The sequence below is a fragment of the Pseudophryne corroboree genome, chromosome 2, assembly GCF_028390025.1.
Source record: "Pseudophryne corroboree isolate aPseCor3 chromosome 2, aPseCor3.hap2, whole genome shotgun sequence".
NCBI classification, from domain to species: Eukaryota; Metazoa; Chordata; class Amphibia; order Anura; family Myobatrachidae; genus Pseudophryne; species Pseudophryne corroboree.
Window position 1 is genome coordinate 947,334,299 of NC_086445.1, and position 24,905 is coordinate 947,359,203.

Here is a 24,905-nt window from a genome sequence, read left to right on the forward strand (position 1 = left end):
CTCCAAGTAGAATCCACGGGTACCTGAAAATAAAAGATAATTATACTCACCTGATCCAGGGTCCAGAGATAAATCCTCGTACTTGTCAAAACAACAAAACGAACACCCGACCAGCGGACTGAAAGGGGTCCCATGTTGACACATGAGACCCCTTTCCACGAATGCAGACACCCCCGTGACAGCTGTCACTGAAGTGTCTCTTCAGCCAATCAGCGAGTGCAACGTCCTTGCACTCTACTGATTGGCTCTGTGCGCGTCTGAGCTGCCAGACAGCGCATTGCAAAGCCTCTCCATTATATTCAATGGTGGGTACTTTGCGGTTAGTGGTGGGGTCACCCGCGGTCAGCGGCTGACCGCGGGTAACCCCGCCGCTGACGGCAAAGTTCCCACCATTGAAAGTAATGGAGGGAGCTGTGCGATGCGCTGTCTGAGCTCAGACGCACACAGCCAATCAGGTGAGCGCTACGACGTGGCACTTCCTGATTGGCTGAAGGGACCTCAGTGACAGCAGTCACGTGGGGTCCCGGCATTCGGGGAAAGGGTTCTCATGTGTCAACATGGGACCCCTTTCAGTCCGGTGGTCGGGTGTTCGTGTTTTTTTTTTGCCAAGTACGAGGATTTTATCTCTGGACGTGGATTTATCTCTGGACACTGGCAGGTGAGTATAATTTCTTTCACAGGTACCCTCGGATCATCGGAGACTGTGGCAGTCGGCGTGTCAACATAGGTAAGTATGTGTGTGTCGGCAGTGTGTAATAAAGTTGTACTTGTCACGGTGTGTGTCTCGTGTTTTTATTTGGGTATTTTTTTCCCAGTAGTACTACAGGTACCAGCGGGCCCGTTTTTCTCCCGCATGCTGGTACTTGTGGTTCTCCAAGTACCAGCTTGCAGGGGAGGCTTGCTGGGACTTGTAGTACTACTGGGAAAAACAATATTCATGTCATTTTCCTCAAGGCTATCAGCCTCCCATCCGCAGCCCTTGGATGGGGGGGACAGCCTCGGGCTTCACCCCTGGCCCTTGGGTGGCTGGGGTGGGGACCCCTTGATTGAAGGGGTCCCCACTCCCCCAGGGTATCCCGGCCAGGGGTGACTAGTTGGATATTTAATGCCACGGCCGCAGGGCACTGTATAAAAGTGACCCCCGGCTGTGGCATTATCTGTCCAGCTAGTGGAGCCCGATGCTGGTGTAAAAAATACGGGGGACCCCTACTCTTTTTGTCCCCCGTATTTTTTGCACCAGCACCAAGCGCAGAGCCCGGTGCTGGTTTTAAAAATACGGGGGATCCCCTGTCCAATTTTCCCCCGGATTTTTAGAACCAGGACCAGCTCGAAGAGCCCGAGGCTGGTTATGCTTTGGAGGGGGGACCCCACGCCATTTTTTTTCGTGTTTTTCCCGTTTTTCCCCGTTTTTTTAAATCGCGGCAAAATCCGTCAAATCGGCCGTTTTTCACCCGCGGGACTGTCGAATCCGTTTTCCATTGAATATGGTGAATTTCGGCAATCACTTGCCGAAATTGAACGGTCGAATTGTGTAGAATTTAAAAACGGCGATAATTTGCCGCGATTTGCCGCTAATTGCATATACCCCTATGAATGTGTGTCAGTCTCTCATGCTACTTTTAGTTAATAAAAAGAGCAACATTCATTCCGAGTTGATCGCTAGCTGCCGTTTTTCGCAGCGCAGCGATCAAGTGAAAAAAATGGCAATTCTGCGCATGTGCATGGTACGCAGCGCGCATGCGCTAAGTACTTTCACACAAAACTTTGTAGTTTTACCCAAGCTCGAGCGGCATTTTTCAGTCGCTCGAGTGTTCGTAGTATTGGCAGGAAGAAGGTGTTTCTGGGCGGCAACTCAGCGTTTTCAGTGAGTGTGCTAAAAAATGTAGGCATGCCAGGCAAAAACGCAGGAGTGGCTGGAGAAACGGGGGAGTGGCTGGCCGAACGCAGGACGTGTTTGTGACGTCAAACCAGGAACTAAACTGACTGCAGTGATCGCAAGGTAAGAGTAGGACTGGAGCTACTCAGAAACGGCATGACATTTTTTAGTAGCAATTCTGCTACTCTTTCGTTTGCACTTCTGCTAAGCTAAGATACACTCCCAGAGGGCGGCGGCCTAGCGTGTGCACTGCTGCTAAAATCAGCTAGCGAGCGATCAACTCGGAATGAGGGCCATTATACACAGGGTCGCCATCAAGGGGGTGCCCTGTGTACTGTTGTCCCGGGCCCGGCCACTCTGACAGAGTGGAGGGCCCGGGCTGCACAAACAGAAAGCCGTGGTTATTCCCGGCGGCAGCTGCCGCCGGTGACACTGACCGCGGCGGCTACAGACAGTTATTCCCCTCAGCCGCCCACCCGCTGCCGCTACCCCTGCTGCTGCGCGTCGCCGGTCACAATCACTCAGCAAGCAGCAGCTTGCTGTTTAATAAAGTTTTTTTCTATCGGGATGCGGCGCGGAGTGACGTCATGACGTCACCCCGAGTCAGTGAAGAGGAGCCGCAAAGAGCTCGGGACAGGATGCCAGGAGCAGACAGCGTGGCAGAGAGGACTCTCAGGACGGATTTGGAAAGGTAAGTATCTGTTTGTTGTGTGTTTGTGACTCTGAGAAGTGGGTCCGGGACTGGCTCAGCAATACATGGTGCAATGTGTCTCAGTGCTTTACATGGTGCAATGTGTCTCAGTGCTCTACCTGGTGCAATGTGTCTCAGTGCTCTACCTGGTGCAATGTGTCTCAGTGCCATACCTGGTGCAATGTGTCTCAGTGCCATACCTGGTGCAATGTGTCTCAGTGCCATACCTGGTGCAATGTGTCTCAGTACTTTACATGGTGCAATGTGTCTCAGTGCAGTACCTGGTGCAATGTGTCTCAGTGCAGTACCTGGTGCAATGTGTCTCAGTGCTTTACATGGTGCAATGTGTCTCAGTGCTTTACATGGTGCAATGTGTCTCAGTGCAGTACCTGGTGCAATGTGTCTCAGTGCTTTACATGGTGCAATGTGTCTCAGTGCTTTACATGGTGCAATGTGTCTCAGTGCTTTACACGGTGCAATGTGTCTCAGTGCTTTACATGGTGCAATGTGTCTCAGTGCTTTACATGGTGCAATGTGTCTCAGTGCTCTACCTGGTGCAATGTGTCTCAGTGCAGTACCTGGTGCAATGTGTCTCAGTGCTTTACATGGTGCAATGTGTCTCAGTGCTTTACATGGTGCAATGTGTCTCAGTGCTTTACATGGTGCAATGTGTCTCGGTGCTTTACATGGTGCAATGTGTCTCAGTGCAGTACCTGGTGCAATGTGTCTCAGTGCTTTACATGGTGCAATGTGTCTCAGTGCTTTACATGGTGCAATGTGTCTCAGTGCTTTACATGGTGCAATGTGTCTCAGTGCTTTACATGGTGCAATGTGTCTCAGTGCTTTACATGGTGCAATGTGTCTCAGTGCTTTACATGGTGCAATGTGTCTCAGTGCTCTACCTTGCGCAATGTGTCTCAGTGCTCTACCTGGTGCAATGTGTCTCAGTGCTCTACCTGGTGCAATGTGTCTCAGTGCTTTACATGGTGCAATGTGTCTCAGTGCTCTGCCTGGCGCAATGTGTCTCAGTGCTCTACCTGGCGCAATGTGTCTCAGTGCTCTACCTGGCGCAATGTGTCTCAGTGCTCTACCTGGCGCAATGTGTCTCAGTGCTCTACCTGGCGCAATGTGTCTCAGTGCTCTACCAGGCGCAATGTGTCTCAGTGCTCTGACTGGTGCAAAGTGTATAACGTGCTCTGCCTGGCGCAAAGTGTATAACGTGTGTGTTGGGGGGGCGGGTCTGCCTATTTTGTCAGTCCCGGGACCCACAATTTCTGGTGGCAGCCCCGATTATACATACAGTATAGGCCCAGATTTGTCAAGTCTTGGAGAGTGATAAATAGTACGGTGGTAAAGTCACTCACAACCAACCAGCTCCTAACTGTCATTTTTCAAACACAGCCTGTAACATGGCAGTTAGAGGGTGATTGGCTGGTACTTTGGGGTCTATTCATGAAGTAGTGAAAAGTGTGGAGAAGAGAGCCTGTGGAGAAGTTGCCCATGACAACCAATCAGCTGCTCCGTGCAATTGTATAGTATGCACATTATGTTACTTTAATGCTGATTCGTTGCCATCGGCAACTTCTCCACTGGCTCACTTCTCCACACTTTTCACTACTTCATGAATAGACCCCTTTATCTCCATGCTATTTATCACTCTCCAAGGCATGATAAATGGGGGCCATAGTATTGTACCCTTACCAGTGGTGTAAGTAGTTTTTATTTCTGACTGGCACTGATCGTAAACTCTCTGTGTGTTCCAAAAGCACATGCATGGGAAATGAGCATGCCTTGCATCATAGGGGAGTGGCCACACATCATGGGCCCCATTTCTCATCATTCTAGGGCAGAGGTTCTCAACACGGTTTTTAAAGCACCCCAACAGTCCAGGTTTTAAGGTTATCCATGCTTGACCACAGGTGGCTTAAATAGCACCTCAGTCAATTTGATTTAACCATATGTACTGAGCCATGGATATACCTAAAGCCTGGACCATTGGGGTGTCTTAAAGACCACGTTTGAGAACCGCTGCTCTAGGAGAAAGCCCATTGCTTCAGGAGCTGCTGGGCTGCCCCCAGTAAATCATGGGGTCTGTGACATCACTGAGCGCAGTGACTCACTTGGCGGTGCAGCTAATGCCGCTGAGCGATGTGACTAGGTGGTAAGTAGTGATGTGCACCAGAAATTTTTCGCGTTTTGTGTTTTGGTTTTGGGTTCGGTTCTGCGGCCGTGTTTTGGATTCGGACGCGTTTTGGCAAAACCTCACCGAAATTTTTTTGTCGGATTCGGGTGTGTTTTGGATTCGGGTGTTTTTTTTCAAAAAAACCTAAAAAACAGCTTAAATCATAGAATTTGGGGGTCATTTTGATCCCATGGTATTATTAACCTCAATAACCATAATTTCCACTCATTTCCAGTCTATTCTGAACACCTCACACCTCACAATATTATTTTTAGTCCTAAAATTTGCACCGAGGTCGCTGGATGGCTAAGCTAAGCGACACAAGTGGCCGACACAAACACCTGGCCCATCTAGGAGTGGCAATGCAGTGTCAGGCAGGATGGCCCTTCAAAAAAAAAGTCCCCAAACAGCACATGATGTAAAGAAAAAAAGAGGCGCACCAAGGTGGCTGTGTGACTAAGCTAAGCGACACAAGTGGCCGACACAAACACCTGGCCCATCTAGGAGTGGCACTGCAGTGTCAGGCAGGATGGCCCTTCAAAAAAATACTCCCCAAACAGCACATGACACAAAGAAAAAAAGAGGCGCACCAAGGTGGCTGTGTGACTAAGCTAAGCGACAAAAGTGGCCGACACAAACACCTGGCCCATCTAGGAGTGGCACTGCAGTGTCAATCAAGACAGGATGGCCCTTCCAAAAAATTGTCCCCAAACAGCACATGATGCAAAGAAAAAAAGAGGCGCACCAAGGTCGCTGTGTGACTAAGCTAAGCGACACAAGTGGCCGACACAAACACCTGAACCATCTAGGAGTGGCACTGCAGTGTCAATCAAGACAGGATGGCCCTTCCAAAAAATTGTCCCCAAACAGCACATTATGCAAAGAAAAAAAGAGGCGCACCAAGGTGGCTGTGTGACTAAGCTAAGCGACACAAGTGGCCGACACAAACACCTGGCCCATCTAGGAGTGGCACTGCAGTGTCAATCCAGACAGGATGGCCCTTCCAAAAAATTGTCCCCAAACAGCACATGATGCAAAGAAAAAAAGAGGCGCACCAAGGTGGCTGTGTGACTAAGCTAAGCGACACAAGTGGCCGACACAAACACCTGGCCCATCTAGGAGTGGCACTGCAGTGTCAATCAAGACAGGATGGCCCTTCCAAAAAATTGTCCCCAAACAGCACATGATGCAAAGAAAAATGAAAGAAAAAAGAGGTGCAAGATGGAATTGTCCTTGGGCCCTCCCACCCACCCTTATGCTGTATAAACAGGACATGCACACTTTAACGAACCCATCATTTCAGTGACAGGGTCTGCCACACGACTGTGACTGAAATGACTGGTTGGTTTGGGCCCCCACCAAAAAAGAAGCAATCAATCTCTCCTTGCACAAACTGGCTCTACAGAGGCAAGATGTCCACCTCATCATCATCCTCCGATTCCTCACCCTTTCACTGTGTACATCCCCCTCCTCACAGATTATTAATTCGTACCCACTGGAATCCACCATCTCAGGTCCCCGTGTACTTTCTGGAGGCAATTGCTGCTGGTGAATGTCTCCACGGAGGAATTGATTATAATTCATTTTAATGAACATCATCTTCTCCACATTTTCTGGAAGTAACCTCGTTCGCCGATTGCTGACAAGGTGAGCGGCTGCACTAAACACTCTTTCGGAGTACACACTGGAGGGAGGGCAACTTAGGTAGAATAAAGCCAGTTTCTGCAAGGGCCTCCAAATTGCCTCTTTTTCCTGCCAGTATACGTACGGACTGTCTGACGTGCCTACTTGGATGCGGTCACTCATATAATCCTCCACCATTCTTTCAATGGTGAGAGAATCATATGCAGTGACAATAGACGACATGTCAGTAATCGTTGGCAGGTCCTTCAGTCCGGACCAGATGTCAGCACTCGCTCCAGACTGCCCTGCATCACCGCCAGCGGGTGGGCTCGGAATTCTTAGCCTTTTCCTCGCACCCCCAGTTGCGGGAGAATGTGAAGGAGGAGATGGTGACGGGTCACGTTCTGCTTGACTTGACAATTTTCTCACCAGCAGGTCTTTGAACCTCTGCAGACTTGTGTCTGCCGGAAAGAGAGATACAACGTAAGTTTTAAATCTAGGATCGAGCACGGTGGCCAAAATGTAGTGCTCTGATTTCAACAGATTGACCACCCGTGAATCCTGGTTAAGCGAATTAAGGGCTCCATCCACAAGTCCCACATGCCTAGCGGAATCGCTCTGTTTTAGCTCCTCCTTCAATGTCTCCAGCTTCTTCTGCAAAAGCCTGATGAGGGGAATGACCTGACTCAGGCTGGCAGTGTCTGAACTGACTTCACGTGTGGCAAGTTCAAAGGGTTGCAGAACCTTGCACAACGTTGAAATCATTCTCCACTGCGCTTGAGTCAGGTGCATTCCACCTCCTTTGCCTATATCGTGGCCAGATGTATAGTCTTGAATGGCCTTTTGCTGCTCCTCCATCCTCTGAAGCATATAGAGGGTTGAATTCCACCTCGTTACCACCTCTTGCTTCAGATGATGGCAGGGCAGGTTCAGGAATGTTTGGTGGTGCTCCAGTCTTCTGTACGCGGTGCCTGAATGCCGAAAGTGGCCCGCAATTCTTCGGGCCACCGACAGCATCTCTTGCACGCCCCTGTCGTTTTTTAAATAATTCTGCACCACCAAATTCAAGGTATGTGCAAAACATGGGACGTGATGGAATTTGCCCAGATGTAATGCACGCACAATATTGCTGGCGTTGTCCGATGTCACAAATCCCCAGGAGAGTCCAATTGGGGTAAGCCATTCTGCGATGATCTTCCTCAGTTGCCGTAAGAGGTTTTCAGCTGTGTGCCTATTCTGGAAAGTGGTGATACAAAGCGTAGCCTGCCTAGGAACGAGTTGGCGTTTGCGAGATGCTGCTACTGGTGCCGCCGCTGCTGTTCTTGCTGCGGGAGGCAATACATCTACCCAGTGGGCTGTCACAGTCATATAGTCCTGAGTCTGCCCTGCTCCACTTGTCCACATGTCCGTGGTTAAGTGGACATTGGGTACAACTGCATTTTTTAGGACACTGGTGAGTCTTTTTCTGAGGTCTGTGTACATTTTCGGTATCGCCTGCCTAGAGAAATGGAACCTAGATGGTATTTGGTACCGGGGACACAGTACCTCAATCAAGTCTCTAGTTGGCTCTGAATTAACGATGGATACCGGAACCACGTTTCTCACCGCCCAGGCTGCCAAGGCCTCAGTTATCCGCTTTGCAGCAGGATGACTGCTGTGATATTTCATCTTCCTCGCAAAGGACTGTTGGACAGTCAATTGCTTACTGGAAGTAGTACAAGTGGTCTTCCGACTTCCCCTCTGGGATGACAATCGACTCCCAGCAGCAACAACAGCAGCGCCAGCAGCAGTAGGCGTAACACTCAAGGATGCATCGGAGGAATCCCAGGCAGGAGAGGACTCGTCAGACTTGACAGTGACATGGCCTGCAGGACTATTGGCTTTCCTGGGTAAGGAGGAAATTGACACTGAGGGAGTTGGTGGTGTGGTTTGCAGGAGCTTGGTTACAAGAGGAAGGAATTTAGTGGTCAGTGGACTGCTTCCGCTGTCACCCAAAGTTTTTGAACTTGTCACTGACTTATGATGAATGCGCTGCAGGTGACGTATAAGGGAGGATGTTCCGAGGTGGTTAACGTCCTTACCCCTACTTATTACAGCTTGACAAAGGCAACACACGGCTTGACACCTGTTGTCCGCATTTGTGTTGAAATAATTCCACACCGAAGAGCTGATTTTTTTTGTATTTTGACCAGGCATGTCAAGGGCCATATTTCTCCCACGGACAACAGGTGTCTCCCCGGGTGCCTGACTTAAACAAACCACCTCACCATCAGAATCCTCCTTGTCAATTTCCTCCCCAGCGCCAGCAACACCCATATCCTCATCCTGGTGTACTTCAACAGTGACATCTTCAATTTGACTATCAGGAACTGGACTGCGGGTGCTCCTTCCAGCACTTGCAGGGGGCGTGCAAATGGTGGAAGGCGCAAGCTCTTCCCGTCCAGTGTTGGGAAGGTCAGGCATCGCAACCGACACAATTGGACTCTCCTTGGGGATTTGTAATTTTGAAGAACGCACAGTTCTTTGCTGTGCTTTTGCCAGCTTAAGTCTTTTCTTTTTTCTAGCGAGAGGATGAGTGCTTCCATCCTCATTTGAAGCTGAACCACTAGCCATGAACATAGGCCAGGGCCTCAGCCGTTCCTTGCCACTCCGTGTCGTAAATGGCATATTGGCAAGTTTACGCTTCTCCTCAGACGCTTTTAATTTTGATTTTTGGGTCATTTTACTGAACTTTTGTGTTTTGGATTTTACATGCTCTCTACTATGACATTGCATCGGCCTTGGCAGACGACGTTGATGGCATTTCATCGTCTCGGCCATGACTAGTGGCAGCAGCTTCAGCACGAGGTGGAAGTGGATCTTGATCTTTCCCTTTAACCTCCACATTTTTGTTCTCCATTTTTTAATGTGTGGAATTATATGCCAGTATCAATAGCAATGGCCTACTACTATATTTACTGCGCAAAACTAAAATGCACCACAGGTATAGAATGTAGATGGATAGTATACTTAATGGATGACGAGTGACGACACAGAGGTAGGTACACAGCAGTGGCCTACCGTACTGCTATATATAGTATACTGGTGGACACTGTCAGCAAACTGCAAAACTGTCTAAAATGCACCACAGGTATAGAATGTAGATGGATAGTATACTTAATGGATGACGAGTGATGACACAGAGGTAGGTACACAGCAGTGGCCTACCGTACTGCTATATATAGTATACTGGTGGACACTGTCAGCAAACTGCAAAACTGTCTAAAATGCACCACAGGTATTGAATGTAGATGGATAGTATACTTAATGGATGATGAGTGATGACACAGAGGTAGGTACACAGAGGTGGCCTACCGTACTGCTATATATAGTATACTGGTGGACACTGTCAGCAAACTGCTAAACTAGTCTAAAATGCACCACAGGTATTGAATGTAGATGGATAGTATACTTAATGGATGACGAGTGACGACACAGAGGTAGGTACAGCAGTGCACTCTGCACTGTACTACTCCTATATAATATTAATTATACTGGTGGTCCCCAGTCCCCACAATAAAGCAGCACACTGTGAGCACAGATATGGAGTGTTTTTCAGGCAGACAACGTATACTGGTGGTCACTGTCAGCAAAACTCTGCACTGTACTCCTGCTATAGCTGCTCCCCAGTCCCCACAATTAAGCAGTGTGAGCACTCAGCACAGATATATTATGCAGCACACTGAGCACAGATATGGTATGGAGCGTTTTTTTCAGGCAGAGAACGGATAAAAACTGGTGGTCACTTATCAGCAAAACTCTGCACTGTACTCCTCCTAACAGCTGCTCCCCAATCCTCCCCACAAATAAGAAATAAAGTAAACCAATCAACTTCTACAATAAACGGAGAGGACGCCAGCCACGTCCTCTCCCTATCATCTCCAATGCACGAGTGAAAATGGCGGCGACGCGCGGTTGCTTATATAGAATCCGAATCTCGCGAGAATCCGACAGCGGGATGATGACGTTCGGGCGCGCTCGGGTTAGCCGAGCAAGGCGGGAAGGTTCTAACCTGCCTCGGACCCGTGTGAAAAAGGTGAAGTTCGGGGGAGTTCGGTTTCCGAGAAACCGAACCCGCTCATCACTAGTGGTAAGGGGTATAGTTTACAAGCTACTCATTTCTTAAGTACCAGCCCATACCGTCTTACTTGCATCACTGACCTGGTCCCTTACTGAAAGTTATTACAGGAATTAAATTCACCTTGCAGTGGCATGAACTGTACAAAGATGATCATGTAGAAAGATGAACCAAATGCAGGACGAGATAAATATTTTGCTAACACCTTTAAACACTTTGCTGCTACACAATAGCCAACACCAATTTCTGGTGGCAGATCTCTAGTGATGATACAATGCAGGCTCCAGACTTACGGGGGTATTCAATAAGTGTCGGAAGCTGTCTTATCGGAAAGACGGCAACTTCCGACAGAAATATGTCGGAAGGGGTTCCGACCTGTTCATTAGAGGCAGATTTTTCCGACAAGTCTAGAATTCCTGACTTGTCGGAAAACACATGGATCGGCAGAATAGCCGTGGATCCACATGCTTTTCTCGGAAACAAGGGCAAATCCGACACGGTTTGGCCCCGTTTCCGACAGCCTCAAACCGATTTTTAAAAAAGTCGGATTGAGGTGAGCGGAGCGGCGGCCTATGGCGTACGGTGCGGCGGCTAGGGGAAGCAGTGCGGCGGCTAGGGGGAGCAGTGCGGTGGCTAGGGGGAGTGGTGTGGCCGCTAGGGGGAGCAGTGCGGCTGATAGGGGGAGCTGTGTGGCCAGTGGCGGAACTAGCGAGCGGTGGGCCCAGGTGCGATAAAATGCTTTGCCCCCCCCCCCCCACATCCCCCCCCCACACACACACACATCCCATCCAAGTCCACCCCCTCACCCCTGGAGAAGATCTGGTGAGGGGGACCTGCTCAGGGCCAGAGAAATGGATACTTAGCAACAGTGCTGTAACTAGACATTTTAGCACTGTGTGCAAGAAACGGCATCGGAGCCCCACCCCTGCATGCAAAACAGGGGCAGTGCGCGGCGTAGGCGCGCGCAAAAATACATAGTGGCGTGGCTTCGTGGGGAAGGGGTGTGGCCACAAAATAATACCAATTCATAAAACGGTGCACAGTAGTCTCCATTCTTCAAATTACGCCGCACAGTAGCACCACTACACCAGGTAGAGACCCTTTTACACCTTACAACGGACAGATTCCTCTTTTTACACATAACGGCAGACAGCGTCCCCTTTTTACACATAACGGCAGACAGCGTCCCCTTTTTACACATAACGGCAGACAGCGTGCCCTTGTTACACATAGCGGCAGACAGCGTACACTTTTTACACATAACGGCAGACAGCGTGCCCTTGTTAAACATAGCGGAAGACAGCGTACACTTTTTACACATAACGGCAGACAGCGTGCCCTTGTTAAACATAGCGGCAGACAGCGTCCCCTTTTTACACATTACGGCAGACAGCGTACACTTTTTACACATAACGGCAGACAGCGTGCCCTTTTTACACATAACGGCAGACAGCGTGCCCTTGTTACACATAACGGCAGACAGCGTGCCCTTGTTACACATTACGGCAGACAGCGTCCCCCTTTTTACACATTACGGCAGGCAGATTCCCCCTTTTTACACATAGCGGCAGGCAGATTCCCCCTTTTTACACATAGCGGCAGGCAGTCCCCCCTTTTTACACATAGCGGCAGGCAGATTCCCCATTTTTACACATTACGTCAGGCAGTCCCCCCTTTTTACACATTACAGCAGGCAGATTCCCCATTTTTACACATTGCGGCAGGCAGATTCCCCAGTTTTACACATTGCGGCAGGCAGATTACCCCTTTTTACACATTGCGGCAGGCAGATTCCCCCTTTTTACACATAGCGGCAGGCAGTCCCCCATTTTTACACATAGCGGCAGGCAGTCCCCCATTTTTACACATAGCGGCAGGCAGTCCCCCATTTTTACACATAGCGGCAGGCAGTCCCCCATTTTTACACATAGCGGCAGGCAGTCGAAAGAAAGAAAGAAAGAAAGAAAGAAAGAAAGAAAGAAAGAAAGAAAGAAAGAAAGAAAGAAAGAAAGAAAGAAAGAAAGAAAGAGAAGAATTATACTTACCCTCTCCGCTGGCTCAGGCTCCTCGGTGCAGCTTCTGGTCACGATTCCTGGGCAGTAGAGAAGGAGGAGGACGGAGGTGAAGGAGGGAGCCGCAGCAGCGCTTTGTTACTGGTGGAGGCGCTGCTGCTGCTGCCCCTCTGCTTCACTATAGGCTGTTCTCAGAAGACAGCCTATAGTGAAGCAGAGGGGCAGCAGCAGCAGCGCCTCCACCAGTAACAAAGCGTTGCTGCGGCTCCCTCCTTCACCTCCGTCCTCCTCCTTCCCCCGTCCGTGCCGCTGCTCCTCTCCTCTCCGGGCGGCTGTGCACTGCGGGCAGCGGTTGCCCGCAGCGCACAGCGGCATGTAATGAGTCAGTTTGACTCATTACATGTTTGGGCCCCTGGACAGAGGCGGGCCCCAGTGCAACGCACTGCTTGCACTGCCGGTAGTTCCGCCTCTGTGTGTGGCGGCAAAGGGGAGCGGGGATGAGAGGTACCTGTCTCCCTGCAGTGCGGCACTGGGTGTGTTGTGCGGCTCCAGCAGCTCCCTGTGTTCTCACACACGGGGAGCTGCTGACAGCCGCACAGACACCGGCCAAATCTGACAGTCAGATTTGGCCACTCTTTCGATAGGGGTTGTCGGATCAATTCCGACAAATGCATGTCAGAATGGATCCGACTCTTATTGAATATACCCCTAAGGGGTAAAGGTATTAGCAGTACATTTATTGTACTAATGCTCCATCTTCACAATTTTTAGAGGGGAGCAGGAAGCAATAGCTCCGAGACATATTAACTTGTTATCCAGCAGAATGGGGTAGAGAAGACTCCCCTCTATGCCACCTCAGCCACTCTGTGATTGTCACCTGTCTGTCTGCAGTTCTGAGTCTCCCTATTGCAGTTGCAACGTACTATGTGACTCACCCATGTCACTTTCTTCTTCTTACTCCGTTTAATAAGCGACCACGCCTCTATGTCACACCTGCTGACCTCAGGAGACTCTACATAGCATAGTCTCCTAATAAATGGAAACTATTATTTGAGATACATTTAACAGTGTCATATACAGTTATAGTGTAGGATAGAGAAGAGTCGTGGCGCCAACCGATAAATAAGCTGCAACCCGACTGGTCAGAAAGGTAACCCCAGTACCCAAACGAAAGCGTATTAAGAAAGAATTAGACCAGAAGATGTGCGCTAATCTGATTAGAGTAAATATGAAATGGTACTTCCCTTACAGAACCTCTGTCGTGGGATTTACCGCATATTTCAAACAACATGGATCCATATGTGGGAAGAAAATAAACATATATAGTGTAGTGTGTTCAAAACAATACAATTTAATACAATACACTGACGAATCACAATAAAACCATTGATTATAGATTGCTGAAAACAAATGGTGGTAGATGGAAAATTACCAGAGGATGGTAAAATGAATGCTTTAAATAGTATATTTATACTCCTGTTTGCTGGTAAGTAATTCTAAAACATCAAAATCTTGAAGTCAAGTGAAGGTGGAGGTTTACCAGATTTCAATGAAGTGAGTGCGTTTAAGATGTTGTCCAGGGGAGATATCGGCTCCGGAACCTATTCTCCAAAGTCCACAACACTCCGTCCGTCTGGAAAAACTCCCCTCAGCAGTGGTTAGCTTGTCATACAGTGCCGACGCGTTTCGGGATCTCTCCCTTCATCAAGGCTGCATGACAAGCACTAAACAGAATGAGCTATTTAAGCTATTGGTGAGAATCACATCCGGGTCAAGAGGTCATATCCTGGTCATAAAAAATACCATATAAAACATAAATAATAACCTTAATTTATACAATCTCATTCACTCTGGATATTATAAATCCAAGGAATTAATATAAAAAACATTTGAATCAATTAGAAAAACATTTATATAAAAATCGAAATTCCCGGAAGTAGTTTTTTCCTTACTTCCGGTCCGGCGGAACTAGTCTTTCATATTGTTACATATAGTCCCATTATGTAGTCTTTATAAATTCCCAGATATCAGCATTGGTGGTCACAGTGGATAAAACGAATGTTTTCTAAGTTTATAGTGCTCCGCGGTTCTCCGCCGGGCACTTCCGGTAAATGGAACGCATGGTGAACCGCAAGCCGGCTTCCTGTGACGCACTTCCTGTTCGCGTCCGAGAGCCGTAGATCCTATCCATTGCAGACTAAGGGCAAATATTGAGTCTGCAATGTGCCTAAATAGAACATAATGGGCTCAGCACATAAAAAGAGAGTTTCTAAATACATAATCTAGCAAGGAAATGTATAATATGAAAAAAACAAAGAGTTCCTAATAACAAGAACACGTGACCACACTGTATTAATAGATGTATGAATAAAAATCTAAATAGAATGAATATGGCTAAAAATAACTTTTTAGATTAAATGAAAATGGTGAGAAGTGATTGAACATAATAAGTATGGTCAAAAGACAGTGGAAGCGGAGAAGGCGAGGTTGGGGGGGAGGGGGGGGTGGGGAATAGCTTCAGAGGAACCATTTTAGTTCAAAGTCTGCATTTAAGCCGTTTGGGATGAGGCTTTTTAGTCTATAAATCCATTTCATTTCTGTTTTGGCAAGTCTTGTTGTTTCGTCCCTGTGTCTCCAAGAATTTTTTTATATTTTCAATTGCCAGAAACTGTAGAATATGTTTAGTGGAGGAATTGTGTTTATCTTTAAAGTGACTGGATAGAGGGTGTGTCATAACTCCTTTCTTAATATTTCTTATATGTTCACTCAAACGGGTTTTTAATGCCCGACTAGTTTTTCCCACATAGAACATATGGCAACTGCACTCTATAAGGTAGATCACATAGTTTCGCAAGTGGCTTTGTCGAAATGGGCGTGGCTTTGCGTGGAGGGCGTGGCATTGCAGGAAAAGACTACCTTATACCCCAGTTTTGCAACCTGCACGCCCAGACGTTGGCCACCACAGGAAAGAAAAATAATCCTGATTCATGCCACTTACATTATTTGTCATTTTTCCTCCTTATAGTAATGCCCAGTATACATTATTCCACATACTGCAATGGCCCTTAGACATTATTCCACACACAATCAGTGATCGCGCTGAGCCAAAAAAAAAGTGGGTCCCAGGGACCCTTCACTTTTAAAAATTGGGGTCCTACCGGTCTTTTTCTGGGTCCCATCGGAATGAAGGTTCTTATTAATTTTAATCTTGTTTGGACACTACAAAAGTGTTGCAAGATGGGGGGGATGGTGACAATGCTGCTGGGCTGTGTAGCATGCAGGACACCCTGCACCAGAGCTGTAACTAGACATTTTGGTGCCCTTAGGCAGAAAGTGAATTGGTGTTAGACCACTCAGACCACAAAGAACAGGTACGGCGCGCCGTAGGCGCGCCTCAAAATTTTAGGGGCGTGGCTTCATAGGGAAGGGGCGTGGCCACATAATAGTGTCAATTCACATTACACCACACAGTAGTGGCGCTTATACACATTGCACCAGGTAGAACCTCCTATGCACACTGATCCAGGTAGATCACGTCATACACTTTGCTCCAGGTACAGCACGTCATACACTTTGCACCAGGTACAGAACGTCATACACTTTGCACCAGGTACAGCACGTCATACACTTTGCACCAGGTAGAGCACGTTATCATACACATTGCCGCTAGGTAGAGCACGTTATCATACACAGTGCGCCAGGTAGAACACGTTATACACACTGCGCCAGGTAGAGCACGTTATCATACACATTGCGCCAGGTAGAGCATGTTATCATACACATTGCCGCTAGGTAGAGCAAGTTATCATACACATTGCATCAGGTAGAGCATGTTATCATACACATTGCCGCTAGGTAGAGCAAGTTATCATACACATTGCCGCTAGGTAGAGCAAGTTATCATACACATTGGGGTCAATTCTATTCGGCAACTAAAGAATAGCGCCGGGAATTAGCTCCCGACGCTATTCAATTCTGCTACTAGTTGCCCGCAATTGTCGGGAATTCTTCTCTCATCCCCGGGGGATGAGAGAAGAAACCCGACAAAAGTGCTGCCTCGCGGCCGGCGCGAGGCTGATTCTGTCGGGAATCAGCCTCGCGCCGGGTAGTTAAGTCGGAGAATGCCCGTTCTCCCGACAAAACTACCTGTTAAGTCGGCGAGAACGGGACATCGCCGACTTAACTTTAGCTGAATTGAATAGCGTCGGGAGCTAATTCCCGGCGCTATTCTTTAGTTGCCGAATAGAATTGACCCCTTCGCGTCAGGTAGAACACGTTATTATACACATTGCGCCAGGTAGAGCACGTTATTATACACAATGCGCCTGGTAGAGCACGTTATCAGCCACATTGCGCCAGGTAGAACACGTTATTATACACAATACGCCTGGTAGAGCACATCATACACATTGCGCCAGGTAGAACACGTTATTATACACAATGCGCCTGGTAGAGCACGTTATAATACACATTGCACTAGGTAGAGCACGTTATCATACACATTGCGCCAGGTAGAACACGTTATCATACACATTGCGCCAGGTAGAGCACGTTATCATACACATTGCGCCAGGTAGAACACGTTATTATACACAATGCGCCTGGTAGAGCACGTTATAATACACATTGCACTAGGTAGAACACGTTATTATACACAATGCGCCTGGTAGAGCACGTTATTATACACATTGCACTACGTAGAGCACGTTATCATACACATTGCGCCTTGTAGAGCACGTTATTATACACATTGCACCAGGTAGAGCACGTTATCATACACATTGCGCCAGGTAGAACACGTTATCATACACATTGCGCCAGGTAGAACACGTTATCATACACATTGCGCCAGGTAGAATACGTTATCATGCACATTGCGCCAGGTAGAGCACGTTATCATACACATTGCGCCAGGTAGAGCACGTTATCATACACATTGTGCCAGGTAGAACACGTTATTATACACATTGCGCCAGGTAGAACACGTTATTATACACATTGCGCCAGGTAGAACACGTTATTATACACAATGCGCCTGGTAGAGCACTGAGGCACATTGCAGTAACCACTCACTTATCACCTCCAGTTGCACGAAGGGGCCGTTTGACACAAGTGGTTCCGCCCCCAGCAGCAACTCACTGACACTCACCATTTTTTCTGACAGCACAGTGCAGTGAGTGCACTGGCACAAGTAGCCAGCCTGCGCCTGTAGCAGCCGCAGCCTGGAGGAGCTCTATGTGAAATCGCAAGCAGAGGCTGTTCTCTGGCAAGAAGGAGCTCGTCCAATCGCTTCCCCTGACGGACTGGCCACTGCTAATTATACCGATAATCAGTTCCAACTGTGTCAAAGTAGTGGAGCCCCAGGTGCAATGGGAAAGTCAGTGTCACTGCACAGTTGTACTGATATACTGGTATATTTAGCAGTGGCCAGCCCGTCAGGGGAAGCGATCGGAGGAGCTCCTTCTTGCCAGCCTCTGCTTGCGATTTCACAGATAGCTCCTTCATGCTGCGGCGCCGGCTGGCTACTTGTGCCAGTGCACTCACTGCACTGTGCTGTCAGAAAAATGGTGTCAGTGAGGCCCTGACACTCTGAGCGGCCTCACATTGCACACACGGAGCTTGCAGCCCCCGGACATCCCGCATCTGCACCAGCTACTCTAGGTGAAGCGGGGCGATGCAGCACTGTCTACTGCTTACCTACAGCGGGAGCTGCGCAGCCCGGACGGCTCCTGCTGGAAGTTAGTTGTCGGGTCTCGGTGGGGCGTTGAGCGGGTCCCGGGTAGGGGGGTGGCGGCGGGCAGATCCGGAGCTGTACTCCCAGTCGCAGAGGAGGGTGCTGGCGGCAGAGCGGCAGTGGAGCCGGATGAGTGGGGCCAGTCTGTCAGCCCTGCAGCACAGATTCATGTGCTGGCGGGGAGCAGGATTCAAAGCGGGAGATGCTGCAGGCTGTGATTGGATGGAGACTACAGGAGGTGATTGGCCGAGGAAACAGCCAGTCACCTCCTGCATTCCGCTGACAGGCTTAACACATGCAAACACATATTCAGATGAGCGCGTCCTGTGGGACCCGCTCATCTTCTAAATGTGAGTCCCGGGCGGCTGTTTCTGGGTAAAATACGCGCCATGGCGCGTTTTTGCGATCACTGACAATAATGCACATGACACAATATGCACACACCGTAATGCCCCCTACACATTATGCCACACACCGTAATGCCCCCGACACATTATGCCACACACCGTAGTGCCCCCGACACATTATGCCACACACCGTAATGCCTGTGACACATTATGACAGGAATCGCAATGCCAGTTATACATTATGCTACACACTGCAATGCCCCTGATACATTATAGCACACACAATGTCTGTGACACAGTATGACACACACCACAATGATCCTGAGACATTATACCACATACCACAATGCCCGTGATATAGTATACAACACACCGTAAAGCCTGATACATTATGACACACACCGCAATGTCCGTGATACATTATGCCACACACCGTAATGCCCATTACACATTAAGTTCTACAGTAAGGCTTCCAATTACTTTTAAATTACCTCCTCGTTGCCAGGGGTTTCATGCTCTTGGTTCCATGCACGGTGCCAGGGGTTTTCATGCTCAGGGTGTCATGCTCGTTGCCAGGGGTTTCATGCACTGGGTGTCCTGCTCGTTGCTAGGGGGTAGTGCTTGTTGCTAGGGCCGTGCTCCCAGTGCCACATATGCTCCCAGTGCCAGATATTCCCCCACAGTGCCAGGTATATGCACCCAGTGCCAGATATTCCCCCACAGTGCCAGGTATATGCACCCAGTGCCAGATATTCCCCCACAGTGCCAGGTATATGCCCCCCCCCCAGTGCCAGATATTCCCCCACAGTGCCTGCTTCCCCCCCAGTGCCAGATATTCCCCCCCAGTGCCAGGTATATGCCTCCAGTGCCAGATATCCCCCCCCTCCAGTGCCAGGTATATGCCCCCAGTGCCAGGTATATGACCCCCCAGTGCCAGATATTCCCCCCCCCAGTGCCAGGTATATGCCCCCAGTGCCAGATATTCCCCCACAGTGCCAGGCATATGCCCCCAGTGCCAGATATTCCCTCCCAGTGCCTGCTTCCCCCCCCAGTGCCAGGTATATGCCCCCCAGTCACGGGTATATGCCCCCAGTGCCGGGTATATGCCCCCCCCAGTGCCAGGTATATTCCCCCAGTGCCAGGTATATGCCCCCCCAGTGCCAGGTATATGCCCCCAGTGCCAGGTATATGCCCCCCCAGTGCCAGATATTCTCCCAGTGCCAGATATTCCCCCCCAGTGCCAGGTATATGCCCCCAGTGCCAGGTATATGCCCCCAGTGCCAGGTACATGCCCCCCCAGTGCCAGTTATATGCCCCCAGTGCCAGGTATATGCCCCCAGTGCCAGATATTCCCTCCCAGTGCCTGCTTCCTCCCCAGTGCCAGGTATATGCCCCCAGTGCCGGGTATATGCCCCCCAGTGCCAGGTATATGCCCCCAGTGCCGGGTATATGCCCCCCCAGTGCCGGGTATATGCCCCCAGTGCCAGGTACATGCCCCCAGTGCCAGATATTCCCCCCTAGTGCCTGCTTCCCCCCCAGTGCCAGGTATATGCCTCCAGTGCCGGGTATATGCCCCCCCAGTGCCAGGTATATGCCCCCCAGTGCCGGGTATATGCCCCCAGTGCCAGGTACATGCCCCCAGTGCCGGGTATATGCCCCCCCAGTACCAGGTATATGCCCCCAGTGCCAGGTACATGCCCTCAGTGCCAGGTATATGCCCCCCCAAGTGCCAGGTAGAGGTATATGTCCCCAGTGCCGGGTATATGCCCCAGTGCCTGCTCCTCCGGCCCCCCCCTATGTGTTGGAGGGACACGAGCGCATCTCTCCTGTGTCCCTCCTGGCTCTCCCCCCCCAGCTGTCTAATAAAGGAAGTGCCGTTCGTGAGCCAATCAGAGCTCACGAACGGCACTTGCTTCCTTAGACCGGCCGGGGGAGAGCCAGGAGGGACACAGGAGAGACGCGCGATGCGCTCGTGTCCCTCCAACACATGGGGGGGGGAGAGCAGGGGGAGCAGGCACCGCAGCAAGGAGGGAGAGGAGATCGCAGATTGACATGCGGACGCTCGTCCGCATGTCAATCTGTTCTAAATCAGTGGCGCCCCCGCAGCCCCTCGCCCCCAAGCCACCGCGAGGACTGCGGGGGCAGTAGTTACGCCACTGGGTACAGGTCATGTTCATGATTTGGGTTAGGTATGGGATTCCAACAGTCAGGATGCCAGGGGTCAGAAATCAGAATACCAACAGCGGCATGCCAACGGTGAGAATCACAACACATTTTAATGTTAACCCCAGCAACCTAACCCTAACCCTCCCTGGCATACTTATGTTGAGGATGGTGTCAGGATTCTGGTGTTGGGATTCCGAGCGGGGTTGGGATTCTTTAGACTGCCGGCATCTTGACCGTCAGGATGCCAACTACATCCCCTGGATTTTGCTATGGTGCCCAGTAATTTCCATTTAACCTTAGGCCACAGCTGAAAGAGAAAGAAGAGCAAAGAAATTACTGTTTTTATCATTCATCACTCCAGGCTTGTAATTTACAATGGCCGCATTCAAATTTAATAGTTTTGCTTCGGTATATCCCTTATTGCTCCAGTGTCAGGACATTTGCCCTAAAAAACAGCAGTCCCGCAAAGCCCTGTCACCCTTAGGTCACGCATGTGCAATGTGAGGACCGGAGGAGGTGGAGTGATCCATCAGGTACCTTATTCACAATCCAGATCTTCTTCAAAACTTTCAGTTTTCGTAGCTTAATTAGTTTTCCCCATACTAGTGAATAGGGATGTGTGCCACATTAGCTTAGCGCCAAAGCAGGGCGAATCCCCGCTGTGTGGCGGTACCGCACCCTGAAAATGTGACATCACGATGTCGCGGTGTGGGTGCGAGGCCACTGTCACCAGGAAGAAAAGCAACCCGGGTGGTCTACAGGCTGCAGGAGGCCTGCCCAGAGCGTCCGGCTGCAGTGTGCCGTTCCAGGCACTGGGAGTGGTAGCGTCCCCTGGGCCTTGCACCCACAGTTACATTCCTGCATTGGGTCTTCAGTGCGTGCTGGAGATAGCCGTAATTCAGCTGTGTTCAGGCTTGAACTGGCCCACAGGGGTACAGGGGAAACTACCGGTGGGCCCTAGTGCCTGGGGGCCCACCTCCTGCCCTGAGGATCAGGTTCCAGACTGTGCACTTGAATTATACATATGTTGCCTTATACTGGAATATGGTGTATTTTCTACAGTGCATTGCTGTTATGAATCTGTTATTAATCTGGTACATTATCATGCATGCAGCAGCTGAATTTACTGTATATATTTATGAAGGGGCAAAGACGTTGCACTCTCTAATGGTTAGTCAAACCAATAAAGTGGCAGGCCACACCCCCGTTGCAGACAGGCCACACCTCTAACACAGGACCCTAACATTGCATTCTCCCGGTGGGCCCTACATGCCCCAGTCCGACACTGGCTGTGTTGCAAGCTTAATGAATTGGTCAGTAACTGAAATATATGAAAAACATGTGGAATCTACTATGCATGTTTAACAGACCCATTGACATTAATGAATAGTCCCCTTAGAGTTAGGAGTATATTCAGCAAGAAGTTGCAGTTTTACACCATTGCAGAACCTTTGTGCGCTGCCGGGCTATAGCTATATGCTACATGTAAAAAGTAGTGATGAGCGGGTTCGGTTCCTCGGAATCCGAACCTCCCCGAACTTCACCCATTTTACACGGGTCCGAGGCATACTCGAATACTCCAGTATTGCTCGGTTAACCCGAGCGCGCCCGAACGTCATCATCCCGCTGTCTGATTCTCGCGAGATTCGGATTCTATATAAGGAGCCGCGCGTCGCCGCCATTTTTCACTTGTGCATTGGAAATGATAGTGAGAGGACGTGGCTGGCTTTGTTTCAGAGCTTTCAGGGGGCTGCAAATATCTTTATTCTGGGGACCAGCAGGATTAAAGGAGGAGTAGAGTGCAGAGTTTTGCTGACCAGTGACCACCAGTATTATACGTTCTCTGCCTGAAAAACGCTCCATATCTGTGCTCAGTGTGCTGCATATATCTGTGCTCACACTGCTTTATTGTGGGGACTGGGGACCAGCAGTATTATATAGGAGGAGTACAGTGCAGAGTTATGCTGACCAGTGACCACCAGTATTATACGTTCTCTGCCTGAAAAACGCTCCATATCTGTGCTCAGTGTGCTGCATATATCTGTGCTCACACTGCTTTATTGTGGGGACTGGGGACCAGCAGTATTATATAGGAGGCGTACAGTGCAGAGTTTTGCTGACCAGTGACCACCAGTATTATACGTTCTCTGCCTGAAAAACGCTCCATATCTGTGCTCAGTGTGCTGCATATATCTGTGCTCACACTGCTTTATTGTGGGGACTGGGGACCAGCAGTATTATATAGGAGGAGTACAGTGCAGAGTTATGCTGACCAGTGACCACCAGTATTATACGTTCTCTGCCTGAAAAACGCTCCATATCTGTGCTCAGTGTGCTGCATATATCTGTGCTCACACTGCTTTATTGTGGGGACTGGGGACCAGCAGTATTATATAGGAGGCGTACAGTGCAGAGTTTTGCTGACCAGTGACCACCAGTATTATACGTTCTCTGCCTGAAAAACGCTCCATATCAGTGCTCAGTGTGCTGCATATATCTGTGCTCACACTGCTTTATTGTGGGGACTGGGGACCAGCAGCATTATATAGGAGGAATACAGTGCAGAGTTTTGCTGACCAGTGACCACCAGTATTATACGTTCTCTGCCTGAAAAACGCTCCATATCTGTGCTGCATTGTAGTATATAGTAGGAGTACAGTGCATAATTTTGCTGACCACCAGTATATAATAGAGATGAGCGGGTTCGGTTTCTTTGAATCCGAACCCGCACGAACTTCACTTTTTTTTCCACGGGTCCGAGCGACTCGGATCTTCCCGCCTTGCTCGGTTAACCCGAGCGCGCCCGAACGTCATCATGACGCTGTCGGATTCTCGCGAGGCTCGGATTCTATCGCGAGACTCGGATTCTATATAAGGAGCCGCGCGTCGCCGCCATTTTCACTCGTGCATTGAGATTGATAGGGAGAGGACGTGTCTGGCGTCCTCTCCATTAGAATAGAGATAGATAGATTAGATAGAGAGAGATTGTGCAGAGTCGCAGACAGAGTTAGTTTACCACAGTCAGTGACCAGTGCAGTTGCTAGTTAACTTTTATTTAATATAATATATCCGTTCACTTCTCTCTGCTATATCCGTTCTCTGCCTGAAAAAAAAAACGATACACAGCACAGTCAGTCACACAGTGTGACTCAGTCTGTGTGCACTCAGCTCAGCCCAGTGTGCTGCACAGTCATCAATGTATAAATTAAAAGCTTATAATTAATTGTGGGGGAGACTGGGGAGCACTGCAGGTTGTTAGCAGGAGCCAGGAGTACAATTATATTAATTAACAGTGCACACTTTTGCTGCAGGAGTGGTGACCAGTGCCTGACCACCAGTATAGTATTGTTGTATACTACTAATATCTCTTTAAATATCAACCAGTCTATATTAGCAGCAGACACAGTACAGTGCGGTAGTTCACGGCTGTGGCTACCTCTGTGTCGGCACACGGCAGGCAGTCCGTCCGACCAGAATTGTATTATTTATTATTATATACCTACCACCTAACCGTGGTTTTTTTTTCATTCTTTATACCGTCATAGTGTCATCCTAATTGTTACGAGTATACTACTATCTCTTTATCAACCAGTGTACAGTGCGGTAGTTCACGGCTGTGGCTACCTCTGTGTCGGCACACGGCAGGCAGTCCGTCCGACCAGAATTGTATTATTTATTATTATATACCTACCACCTAACCGTGGTTTTTTTTTCATTCTTTATACCGTCATAGTGTCATCCTAATTGTTACGAGTATACTACTATCTCTTTATCAACCAGTGTACAGTGCGGTAGTTCACGGCTGTGGCTACCTCTGTGTCGGCACACGGCAGGCAGTCCGTCCGACCAGAATTGTATTATTTATTATTATATACCTACCACCTAACCGTGGTTTTTTTTTCATTCTTTATACCGTCATAGTGTCATCCTAATTGTTACGAGTATACTACTATCTCTTTATCAACCAGTGTACAGTGCGGTAGTTCACGGCTGTGGCTACCTCTGTGTCGGCACACGGCAGGCAGTCCGTCCGACCAGAATTGTATTATTTATTATTATATACCTACCACCTAACCGTGGTTTTTTTTTCATTCTTTATACCGTCATAGTGTCATCCTAATTGTTACGAGTATACTACTATCTCTTTATCAACCAGT